General features: G+C 48.5%; 1 protein-coding gene across 5 annotated transcripts in view; it reads right to left on the reverse strand.

The window, feature by feature from the left end:
• The window catches only part of TEX2 (testis expressed 2), a 104,505-nt gene extending 91,795 nt beyond the window's left edge, over positions 1–12,710 (reverse strand). For 3 of the 5 annotated variants that reach the window (XM_060645699.3, XM_060645693.3, XM_060645694.3), the window contains exon 1: positions 12,577–12,710. The gene's annotated coding sequence lies outside the window, so the exon portion shown is untranslated. Of the gene's footprint in view, positions 1–11,410; positions 11,605–12,576 lie in introns of those variants that run through there. The other 2 variants (XM_078438293.2, XM_060645697.3) reach the window with 2 other exon arrangements.
• Between the last annotated feature and the right edge of the window lie 540 nt (positions 12,711–13,250).

Below are 13,250 nucleotides of genomic sequence, written 5' to 3' on the forward strand. Positions count from 1 at the left end.
CTTCACACTCAGTTTTCTAGAAGACATAGACTTCTCCCCTCCCCCCGCCAAAGGTTTTTTAAAACCCTGCTTGAAAGAACTCGTTACATGGTTCTGAGTGACAGGTTAAAAACTTTTTGATGTACACCCTTTGGAGGGTGGGTGCGTGGACTTTTAGAAGTCTGGGCAGAACAAAAGAGAGCAAGATGAAGTCCTGCCCCAAGAAAACAGTCTTAGTGCCTCCCAAAGTTCCATGGTTTGTTTGTTTTTTTCCTAACTCTTGGAGCAAAGACCTTAATGGGAAAATAGGTGGCTCCTTTCTAGACTCTCTACAAACAACCAAAAAATTGAAAAGCAAACATTCCAAAACATACTTAAGTGCTTGCTTACGTTAAAAAAGAAAGAAAAACTGGCACACTGACTTACAAGCTATTAATCAGGAAGAAAACAATCTAATTAATCATTTGTAATTAAGAATTTATCGTGTTTAATGCCATGCGAATGCATGCTTTAAGATTCTTCAAAGAACTCCCTAAAAAAGAATGACAAAGTGGGTGAAGACCTTCAAGAGACTCTCATTTAAGAGATTCACAGAAGACTGACTTTCACTGCAAAAGAGTCTGGACCTGCCCCACGACAGTCCCCAAGCACGGCCATTGCCTTGGGAGCAGCGTCATCTGCTGAATGCTCAAAGGATCACTGGGTAATCAGCCCATATTAACTTAGTGTGGGGATAATCCATTTGATAGGTCCTATCTCAAGCCCCAAAGAATTTGGCTTGAAGTCATCGAGCCGGTTGGACGAGGGGTTCTGAAGCTAGTTTCGGGGCTCCCTGCTTGTCTGGCAGGGCCACTCCCTCCCCAAGCAAGAGTATCACAGTAGGTTTTTTGTAATCAGTCAGAGAAACTGATGTGTACCCTACAACAACGGGCAGAAATACAGACACGGATGAACCAGGTAACTACCCTCCTTTAACGTAGCAAAAACCTTTCCTTTCCCCTTTAAATACCAATTTGGGCACCTGTGTGAACTCTTAAATTAGGAAAATGCAGCCAAAAAAAAAAAAAAAAAAATCACACTTTTTTCCTTAGCTTGCTATAGATAGAGTACCCACCTCACTCACCACTTACTAACCACCACTGTGCAGTGTTGGGTGACAGGCCACAGTACCCAATTGTAGCACTGTACAAGGGAACCCAGAAGGAGCAGCATGCTATTTCTGGGAGAGGAAATTGCAGTTAATGGGTCAACTCTGACAGATAACACAAAATGGCTAAAATTCTTAGGCCACAGTACAGCTAAGACCTGTAATTTCTGGCAGACTTCTTCTAAGCTGTGGGTTATAGAAATATACACTTATTAAACATGTTTAAGAATTTAGTTTTTGCGATTAGCACTCTGGCATTATAAGTTCACACAGTTTGAAGGACCTCTTGACCATCTGCTCCAGAAAATTCCGGGCCCTGCACTTGCTACATTTGCTGCCAAAGCAACTCTATCACCGAATTCAGAAACTCAAGGTATGTTTTCTCCTTCCCTAAGATTTTCATGCCACAAATCAGACCTCATGAAATAAAATTTGCTTCAGGCTGTTAAGCCTCTGCCAACACCCCTCTTGATCACAAAAGCTAGGCTGACCAAATGAGGTTGGTCTCTGGCTCAGAATATGATCAATAGTCATTTCTGTTGGGAGGTTTAGCCTTAAAAAAAAAAAGTTAATGCTCCTGTTTTACTATTAACCTACCCCATCAGGATCGAATACCACTCATCACATCCCCATAGACATTATCCTACCCTGGGAAATTAAAACAAAAGCAACTCCTTTCCCATGGGTCTTCTCTGACTTATTTTCCATTTCGATCTTGCCTCTGAACTTAGCCAGGGCAAGCAGCTCGACTTTCCCCGAGGACAACTCCCTTCAGACTTCTAGTACAGGTACTGCAGTGTCTGCTCTGAACTCTTAGTGGGGGGAGGGGGGAGGCAGACGGAGACCAAGAAGGAGCCACGTTAAATCAGTCATTGCTATGGGGTGATACTCAAGAGGTCATTTCCATCAGGCATCTGGATTTGAAGACACCAAGATGGCTCCTGTTCAGCTTCCATGATAGCAGTTCCATCATTTTTATCAAAGGAAACAACAGTATAAGGTAGGAGATGCTCCAAGAGCAGGGGCTGTGGATCCAGCCAAGCCTAAACCCAAGCTCTGTGCTTATTTCTGGGCTGCGGTCGTAGGCTCCCTTGCCCTCCGCACACAGCTTTACCCTGTCCACAATGTCAACTGGCTTTTCCTTATTTGTCATCATTAGGTCCAAACAGCACCCTGTCCCCACAACACACACACACACACACACACACACACACACACACACACACACACTTCCCTCTACCTGCTCTCAGAGGTAAAATATCAGCAAGGTAGTGCTAAACTTACCACATGGTCCACTTCTAATAAGTCGCCTAAAAATGTCTACATGATCTACGACATGTGCCGGTGGCCTCTTTTAAGATCTGTCTATGGAACACAATCATTGCCACCTCAGTCTGGCGGGCTGTCTGTCCTACAATTACATACCTGCCCCTGCTCTTTCCATCACAACAAGAATGCTCGCCACGAGCTTTCCGTGGTCAGGGCACACAGAGGGAATGTCTCCTGTGATTTTCCGTGGGGCCAGGGGTGCCCATGCCACTTTGCTCTATTCCAACCTACCAGCAGATCATATTTACCTGTTAAGGTTTCCAGTGCCTGGAGGCATTGGCTGCTCAGCCTCAGGCAGGAGTTTACAGATACGTGACCCCTTCCCTCCACACTGTTCTCAAGCAGCTTTGGTGCTAATTTCCATTTGAGACTTTCTGGGCACCACTTTGGTGGCCACACTGCTGCTGAGTCACACAGGTCTCTGTGTTGTCAGCTTCTGTAGATTTCCTGTACACTTTTCTCTTTTTCTTTTTATACTTTTCTCTTCTATCCCCTTAATATTCAGCTTAAAGCCTTTCCAACCAGACTTGCAAGTCTCCCAGAAAAGACATCACTCTGGTCTTCAATAAATACCTCCTCTCTGGTTATTAGACAACCTGGTCTAGGGACCCAGTCCCTTCTTCCAAAGCAAAGCAAAGGGAAAAAAAGTTACCAAGGAAACCAGCTAATGACATCCCACATCATTTTTCTCTTTCAGAATCACAATCACAAAAGTTGTAGAAGAAATTTAACCTCCATCTCTGCCTCAAGTCCATTTCCTTTCTAGAACTTCAAAGTTCCAGTGTAGATCCAGATGTCTCTTATGACTCCCTCCCATGTGACAGGTGATCTGAGGAGGGAGGCTCTTCCCCTCACCTGGAAACTGGCCTCAAGGAGAGGGCAAGTCACCCCACCTGCAGGGCCAGGTCTAAGTACAGCTGCCTCCCCAACAGGCATTCTCCCCAAATCAGGAAGCTTCTTCCCCTCCCACTGCTGCCTAGAGCCCTCTTCAGGGCTCATCTGGCATTATTTTTGAGTAATACCAGGGGCTATTAAACACCCGCTGAACACCTCCAAGGGCAGAGTGCTCTGGTTTGTCGATGTGAGTGAGGACAGGGGAGGGGGGTGTGAGAGGGAGGAGATACAAATACGAACAGGGCACAATCCCTATCTTCTAGAAGGAAAGTAAGACTACTTTATCCCTGACTGTGGACCACACGTGGAAGACTCTAACCTTGAGGCCTCAATTTGGAGACCCGTGCTACTGATGACGTACTTTGGCAAAGAGAGCCACTTCCTGAAGCTGGAACAGGAAGCCCGTCCAGAAGAGAGGGCCACCCTTCCAACCTGGCCCATACAAAGGTTTCGGAAGGTAGGACAACCCCCAGCCTGGGGACTTGTGTTTGCTGCCAGGAGGATGTGGAGGCGCAGAGGAGATGGGCTGAGGGCCCGGGCTGTCTTGGTCACCTCTATCTTCCCAGCACATAGTAGATGCTCAATGAGCATGTTTCAAAAATGGTTGACGGTTTTCAAGAATAGATTTAAGAGCAAATCAGGAGAACAGCTTTTCTGAAAAACAGGTGCCAAGGGAAGTGTAATACCAGTGAGTTGCAGAGTATGTACAGCCAATGTTTTCTGCCAGGAGTAATTTATATTTGTCTTCACTGCAAAAGCAAGGCGGCCCTTACCTAGTCCTTTACGAAGTGATATGATTTTTCTCTTTAAACCTCTCCTGAATGGTCTCTCTCTCTCCCATTTCACTGCCACTGCTCTGGTCCAAATGACCACCTTTTTGCTTGGAAGACAGCAGCATCCCCCTCATGGCTCTCCCCACGGCGACTTCCATCTATTTGCCCCACTGTCATGGGAGTGATTTTAAAAAATGCCCTAATGTGGGGGCACGTGGCTGGCTCAGTCAGTAGAGCATGTGACTCTTGATCTCAGGGTCTTGAGTTCAAACCCCCCATTGGGGGTAGAGCTTACTGAAAAAAAATATTAAATTAAAAAAAATTCCTAATATGAGCATGTCACATTCTTGCCCAACACCCCAAGAGAGCCTCTTGTTGCTCGTGGGTTAAGATCCATATTCTGAAAAGTGCTGTGTGATCTAGTCCCTCCTGCCTTCTGCTTCAGCTGGGCCACATGGCTCTCTCCTCCTAGTTTATGTTCCAGGCACCTTTCTGTTCCCAGGAGGAAGGGACGGAGGCCTGCTCAGAAGCACCTGCTCCCTCTTCAGGAAACAGCTCCGCCCGCTCACCTCACTCCCTTTTGTTCTCGTCCTTTATAGCCCTTCTCACCATTTCTCATGACATATTTTTTAGTAGACATCTGCTTTTCTCCTTCTCCCAGGAGGGCAAGGACCTTGTCAATTTTGCTCACCCCCATATACCCAGTACCTGGCACACTATCTGACCCATTGTGCAAGCTTCTTAAATGTTTGTTGGGTCATAAATGAATGAATGAATGAATGAATGCAAGTACAGTAGAAAACAAGGAGCAACTTGAGAAACGCTCTTTAAAATTTGGGTTCATTGAAGGGATCGAACAGTTTTTATAGCAGAATAACTCAGAAAGGGAAATAAGGGGGAAAACAGTCCAAGGGAATTCATCCTTGGAGTATCCAGTGGGTTCAGATCCATCTTACAAAAGAAGCAAGTTCTGCGCCCTTGACCCAGACTTCAAATGCATTCTCCTGTCAAGTTGCAAGGGCGGCCCTCTAGTCTGGATGGGCCTCCTGTCCCAGCCTCAGGAGGCATCACTCTCACTGAGTATGTGATCGGGGGCACGGGGCTCCAATTTGAGACCCCAGGTTACAGGCTTCCGTGTGCAGCCGAGTCAGGGATGCCTACTTTTCACAAGCAAGTCCATGAGGGCTTGTAAGAAGTGTTCATTTAGGATTCTGAATTTTAACTACCAACACCAGTCCTGTAATTAGGCAGCATGCAACAATTTTTTTTTTTTCCTGGGACCATATCTACCATATAATTTTATATTCCAAAGATACATTTACACTGATAGAAAATCCACCAATAATGGCTTCAAATTGAAACTATCTTGGAACAAGATTAGGAAAATGTCACTAATTATTGCAACAATGATAGATCCACGGGGCTCATTATGTTATTCTTTTGTGAATTTAAGAAACGTTTCCAGGGGCGCCTGGGTGGGTGGCTCAGTCAGTGGAGCATCCCACTTTGGCTAGGGTCGTGGTCTCACGGTTCATGGGTTCCAGCCCCGCGTCGGGCTCTGTGCTGACAGCTCAGAGCCTGGAGCCCGCTTCAGATTCTGTGTCTCCCTCTCTCTCTGCCCCTCCCCTGCTCTCAGTCTCCTCTCTGTCTCTCAAAAATAAATAAACATTAAAAAAAAATTTTTTTTAATGTAAAAAATGTTTCCAGAATAAAGAGAAAATTTTAAAGGAACGAATGCAATTATATACAAATTTGATCAGTTCTAACAGATACTCTGCAGGATAAATACAAATTTTGATACGGCTGGGTCTATACTATTTTACTAAACATCCCAAACCAGGCCAAAGAACCAAAGCCAGTGACTCCTTTTATGAAATTTCTTCCTATATGATCCTGACGTGTGGCGGCTTCCCTGAGAAAGCACCACACCAAATCTCATAGGGCATGGAGTTCAGGCAGGCACTGCACTTAGCAACTCTGAGTTGTCACATTTGATCACCAGCCTCTGGCCTCTGCCTCCTCTTATAAGGAAAAAAAAAAAAAAAAAAAAAAAGGCTAAAAATTGACCTCCCATGTCCAAACACGAATGCAGACAACTGCAGGAAGGAGCAGAGGAACACTGCTTCTGGTCCCCGCTTGCTTCCAGCCGAACACAGCACCCACAGCCTTTGGAGCAGAGGCCCCATGGCAAGTGCTCCCCATGCACAGGTGCTCAATGTTAGCGTATGACAGACGGACCAACACCGAGCTACCGCAGAATGCGTCCAGCAGACACGCATATTAGCTATCTTAGTCTCCTCTTCAGCCCTGCGGTCACTTTACACACGGAATGATGGAAAATGCTGACCGAGAACAGTGGCTTACCCACTCCAGGTCAAGTTCTCCACTGTGTGAGAATCAGCAGACCCTCGCCCCCAGCCCTTCCTATACATGCCTGGCACTGTTCTCCAGACTTCGCAGACATCAGCTCATTCAATCCTGATGTCAGTTGGAGGCGGGAAACTGAGGCACCACGAGGCTAAGAAATCCCCGAGGCCCCTGAAGCAATGCCTGGCTCCTGAGCCCTGGCTCTTCATCTCTATGCACGGCTCTCCCTGGGTCTCCCTGTGACGCCTCCTTCCCCATCCTCGCCCCTCCTCCCCACAGCCACACTTTCCACATGCCGCTCCCTCTCCCCATGCTGGCTGGCTCCCTTTCTTCCTGCTCAGTGCACTGTTCTTCCCCTTCAGAGGAAGGAGCCTTCACACTTCTCACAGTGTAATATATACACACAATGCATACATCTCGACTTGTTTATTGCCTGCACTAGATAATGTGCTGTACGCCGGGCAGAGACCACATCTGTTTTGCTCCCCACTGGATCTCCAACACCAGGCACAATCGTTGGCTCTGGTAGATGCTCAAATATTTATTGACTGAGTAACAGTCATTGTTCAGTCAGTCCTTTCAATGGCAAGATTTTTAAATTCTCTATTTCAAGCCCCAAATGATAAATAGAACCATCTTTAGGAACACTGCTTCAAAAGACAGCATTAGATGTAAGAAAGAATTTAAAATTGAATAAGAGAACAGGCCAGCTTATGTCAGCTGTAAGAAACAACAGAGAAATGAAACTCAGAAAATGCATATTGTGATTCTGAAAGATTATTTGCAGGAGCAATCCAAGGGGTGGGTTTAAATCTCAAATCCCAAATAAGCTTACCACTGAAGAGGGTTCCTCTTGCCCTGGGCCATTCTCAGTTGTTAGGATAAGCCGGGGAGGCACTCAATTTGTTAGTTCCAATAAACTTCTTAGTAGGGCAAAGCCCTCAGAACCAGCATTTCAGGCAAACCCAAAAGAGAGAGGTTACCTGATTGTTTCAAAGCCAACCCATGTTTCCTATCCCACCAGCTTCCACACGGAAAGGCTGCTGGATTCTGCTCTCAATGGTCCCACTTATGCTCACAGTGACCCAGGTTCTGGCTTCTGTTCATCAAAGAAAAACTTTGCCTTTCAGGGACTTAAGTCGCCTACAACTCCCATAGGGGTTATTCTTTACCTTGAACAAAGTTCTCCCAGTACACAGCAGATGTCCTGAACAAGAACTCAAATTTAAACAGGTGTTGAGTACATGAGAAAAGAGTAGGATATTTGTGACTCAAAGCAGGGGAAATCTAGGAGCACCTGGGTGGCTCAGTGAGGCATCTGACTCTTGACTTCATCTCAGGTCATGATCTCATGGTTTGTGACATCGAGCCCCAGGTAGATTCAATTCTCTCTCTCTCTCTCTCTCTCTCTCTCTCTCTCTCTCTCCCCCTCCCTCCCTCTTCCCCACTCATGCACTCTTGCACGCTCTCTCTCTCAAAATTAATAAATAAAGTTAAAAAATAAAGCAGGGGGAATCCTGCTTTTGAACTGGAAAACTCCTAGGGCACATGGCTTGAGAGGATTCCCAGACAAGGCAGGGTCCATCGGAAACAACCATAGCGCTCATACAGGTAGCAACATTAGCCCTCATCCTTGCTGTGTGATCACAGACAAGTTACTTACTTCTCTGAACCTCAGTGTTCTCATCTTAAATAAGACTGATAGTGGGATCTACTACTCATAGGGCGATGTGAGATTTAAAAGTAGAGACAGTGCCTGGCACACAGCAATTCTCCATCAATGATAGTCGACTCATTTGTTATCACCTGACTATTGTTTTCTGCTTTACAAAGCACTATCACAAACACCCAAGTGAGACTTCAGGGAATCCTTAACGCAGTGAGTGTCTTTCAACCATTTAATTTCTCAGATCCTTAGTTCATAAACTGGCATAATCTACGATACTGTGTTGGAGGGGGTCGGGGGAGGAGACTGAGAAATCCAGTCCTCATTTTGGAAAAGAGACCCTTGAGGCTCCGAGTGGTGAAATGAGCCCAAGAACTCACATAATAAAACCGTAGGACTAGAGCAGGCCTTCCGACGGCCACTCTAGTGCTCTCTCTACCTCACCTACTGCTGCTAGTCAAGGGCTTCTGTACTTTCATGACCAGCTAGCCTCCTTCTGATTAATCTCCCAGACACTTCGCCCAAAGCAATTAAACATTAGAAGTTTTGAAAGGGGGAAACACAGAATCTTATATATAACCTTGAGGTGCTTTAAACGTCACACGTGAGAGCATTCACATCAGTTTAAGTTTCCAATCTTCTTATAACGATATTTCTTTTTAACTCGGGATTTAAAGTTGACAAAGACCTTAATGAATAGGCAGGACAAAGGGAGTTGTCTGTCCATGGCTCGTTAGCTCCTGAAGTTAACACTTCTCATGGGGACAAGAGTCAGCCAAAGGATAGAGTTCCAGGCAAACTGGAAAACGCTCCTTTGGCCCACAGATCATGGATTAGTGCCTAAACTCCAAGTGGTAAATCTTCTGAGATGTCCCCAGCTTTTCCAGAGTGACCCACCACTTAACCCTAGCCCTGTCATTCAATAGCATCCACTGATACTGGGTGCTCACTATGTGCCAGGCATGTGAGCGACTTCGCGTAATCCTCACGACTACCTATAAAGAATATGCTACTATGGTTCATCTGAGACGCCACTACTGTACGATGTACCATTATTTTATGTGCAAAAAGAGGACATCGCTGCCAACTACAACTGTGAGACCCCATACATCATGAGACACTTATCTTCAGAAATGTTAAGATGAGACAAACTGTACATATCTTAGCATGGCTGAAATGTGCATACTGTCCCCGTTTTACAGATAAAGAACTGAAGTATAGAGAGAAAAAAAAAATTCGCCAAAGTCACAGAGCTGCTAAATGGAAGCACTGGGATGCCCCCTGGTAAGTATGGGCAGTAAACTCAAATCTCCCAGCAGCCACGTGAATTACCCAAAACGGTACCAGGCAGAGAGGCAGGACACAGGGCGCTAATTCTTGGTCCACCGTGAGCATATTAACTGTAGCAATTCTCTGAACATCTCTGAACCTGACCTTCCATATGTCCAAAGAAGGCACTGTGCTAGAACTGCGATTCCTCTTCTGGGAGAAGCCATGGAGTCCAATGGAAAAAGCAGGCTTTGGAATCAGAAAGTTCTAGACTGAAATTCTTGCTCCACCATCTAACCCGCTTATCACTCTAGACAAGTTACTGAACTGCTCTGAGCCTCAGTTCCCTCCCTCTTCCATAAAATGAGGCTACCACAACCTATCTCCCTTAGAGCGCTGCTCAAGGACTGGAGATATGTATGTGTATATATATCTCCTACTGGAGGCAGGGAGAGGGGGAGAGGGAGAGAGGGAGAGGGACAGAGAAAAGAGAGAGAAAGAGAGAGAGGGAGGGAGAGGGAGAGGCAGAGGAGAGAGAGGGAGGGAGGGCGAGAAAGGAGTACATAGCAGAGTTGGAATTAAACAAATGCTCTCTTTTCTGTATTAGCTGCCTTCTGCTTTGGGACAGGATCAAACAACAAACGTTCCCTGCAACCTCAACAATTCCCAAGGGGGACGCTCAGGAGAGCCCAAGGGTCAGACAGAAGAAAGCAGATGCTGAGGGATACTCAGGCCCAGAAAATGAAGTGGAAACATCTGGCGGCCAGGGACGATGTTTGTTTCATGAACTTCCAAATTTTTGAACAAATAAATTGCTAGAAGGAAGGCAGAACAGGAGCCAACACCATGAAAAGATACTGGCCAACAGATACGAGGATGCAGACGGGTTTATACCAAACCTGACACGGAAAACCATTCTCTGAAGTTTCAGTTTGACACCAAAAGTGATCTACAGTGGGAAGACTCTCCCCTGTTGTTCTGTTTTGTTCTTACACTAAGTAATATTCGGTGTATTTCTCCCTTTCTTTCCTCAAGGACTTCAGAAGATCCTTAAAAGAGAGCTTTTTTGACTTGGCGGGAAGGCGAATCATACCACATGTAGAAACAAACTCTCCACCCGTTTTCGTTTTTTCCACCACAACCCACAATGCCTGGCAGTTTCTGGCACACTATCGGCTCAATAAAAATTAGTTGAATGAATATTTTTCGACTCTACGCGATTTCTTTTGGATGAAGACTCCAAAACATCTTGTCCGTTGATTCGACCTGAAAAGCCTAATCTCTCCTGCTGCTTTTCCAGAAGTATTCCAAAAACATAATCTCTAATAAACAAACAATACCTTCGGTATGTGTGGTATCTCCAATCCTTTCACAGGGCCACATGCTACTTTCTTCCAACCTCCAAGCCCCGGACACTCAGCCCAAGCACACTCTTGCACTTCCCTTCCCTCCCTCCCTCCCTCCGTCCCAGCCCCCAGGTGACTTGTCAGTTGTTGCAATGACCACCATCTTGATTTGAATCAGGTTGCTAATCTCCTTCCTCTCAGGCATAGCACCCCTTCCTGGAGATAAATGCAGGCCAAGTTGAGTTCGCCCACAGCCCTCTCTGCACATGGACTTGAGGCCTTCACGGACACTCCCGGAGAGGCCCGTGTGAAAGAAAGAAGCTGTATGGCAAAAGGCCCGCTCTCTCCCCATCACCTTGGGAGGCTTACTTGTTTTCCGTAAGTGTAGACCAACTACCAATTCTTGGAAGAACTTGAAATACCAAAACAGCTTAAGGGTTGAGTAAGAACTAATAGAAATGGCTGTCTGACTCTTTCAATACCTCCTTTGAGACAAGCTTCACTGTGTCACCTGGTTCTAAACTCACAAACCTGGCCTGCTCAAATACCCCCTATCCTGGACTTCAAGGATCATTTGCCCCTCTGATTTTCCTTATTGGTCTCCATGTAAAAGTCACTCATTGTTTTCCTTCCAGCTTACATCTGGCTCCTGAAAGGAATCCTTTAAATCCTTTGATGAGAACCATCAAAATGTGCAGAAGGCCGACTCCTTTCAATTCCTGTGCAGAGCAGAACCACGGTGGACTTCAAACAGGAATCTGGTACCACCCCTGCCTTCAAGGAGCCCACGCTTTCCCTTCAACTCTAAAAAAGTATGTCCGCCCGGCGCAGTGTCTGTAAAAACGTAGTGACAAAGTACTTCATAGCTTCGGAGAGCGAGCGAGGGTGGAAACAGACTTTGCCCTTACATTTGATGCCCCGTAACCATGACGACCGATGGTTTAAGTAACCATCAACCCACTGAGGGGCTACGTTTTCCAAAAACCGTTTGCAAAAGGGGAAAACTCCCCTGCACCAACTCCCGCGTCGGCCGTGAGATCTGGGCGGCGTGCGTGGTGCAACCGGAGTAGCTGTGCGTTCCTCCTCCCGGTGCCTCGGTCTCGCTGGGGTGCGAGCCAGCGGCCGGCAGCCCCAGCCTCCACCGTCACACCCGCGCTCCCGGGCAGGGCACCTGGCGTTAGGCCTCAGCCCAATGTCACTTGTTAACCTTCCGATCCCCCGGCTCTCGGCACGCCGCCGCCTCCTGTCTGAGGCACGCAAACCACCCCACCGCCACCCGCGATTTCCAAGGAGTTGGAGAAAAACAACCCGAGCGCAGCCGGCCCCTGACAGATCCGCGTAAAAGTAACTGCGGTTCTCGACTTCCAAGCATTTAGTGACGCGGGCGAGGGGGGCGGCAGGAGCCGGGGGGCCCATTCATAAAATTACGAGCTGTTTTCCTTTAGTTTGCGAGTGGACGGCCCTCCCTGGCCCGGGTCGAGCCCGGAGCCCGGAGCCCGCGGACGGCAGGCTGGAGGGGATGGGCCGGCCGGCGCCTCCATTTGGGGTCAAGCCCGAACCGCCACGCCCGACCCCAAACGAACGAGGCGTTCGCCCGGGGGCGTCGCGGGTGGGCGTCTCCCGTCAACGCCGCGTCGTGACAGCGGGGCGGGATCCCGGGAGGGGGCCGATCCCCTTGCCCCGCCGCACCAACGGCCGCCGGCCCCCGGCACAGCCGGGACCCTGCGGGGTCGGGCCGCCCCCCGCCCGGGCCTTCTCCGCGGGCGCTCCCTCCACCGCGCCCCGCCCGGCCCCGGTCGCGCTCACCCCGGCTCCGCTGGCTGCTTCATTGTACTGCGCCGGCGCCCGTGCTCCGCGGCCGCCGCGGCTCCGGCTCGGGCTCGGGCTCCGGCCGCTGTCCTGCCGCCCGCCCGCCCCCGGGCACCGGCCGCCCCGCCCCGCCGGCGGACCCGCCCCGCGCCCGCGGCCGCCGCCACCAACCAGAGGGCCGCAGGGGCGGAGCAGGCCGCGCGCCAGACACGGCCAATCCAGCCCCTACCCGCGCGCCGAGGAGCGACCGCGGAAATGGGCGCGCGATTGGTCAGGTCTGTTAAAGGGACCGCCGCCCACAGGGCTAGAGGGGCGGTGACACGGTTACCTGCAGAGTCCGGGTGGGAGGGGTAAGAGCTCCTCTTCTCTCCCAGCTCAGCTGCGGCGCTTTCTCCAGTTCTTTGCACTTACTAATTTCCTCTTCCTGTAGCCTAGCAAACAAGTGGGGGCAGAACGTTCCCTGGCCGAAGGGAGAAACTGAGGCTGCGAGAGCCAGGGGTTTCCCGCTGGGCGTATTCACTCAAATTTGGGTTTTAGAAGGCCGTCATCTATCCCGTCCAATCCCAGAAATTCGCTTCAAAAGACACATCCTCAGCTTCACCCTGGAGGATTTTAACATAAAGATCCGTAGGTCCCACCAGAGTCTCTCATTTCCTACTTCTGGAATGGGA

The sequence above is a fragment of the Panthera onca genome, chromosome E1 (assembly GCF_046562875.1).
Source record: "Panthera onca isolate mPanOnc1 chromosome E1, mPanOnc1 haplotype 2, whole genome shotgun sequence".
In the NCBI taxonomy this organism is placed as follows: Eukaryota; Metazoa; Chordata; class Mammalia; order Carnivora; family Felidae; genus Panthera; species Panthera onca.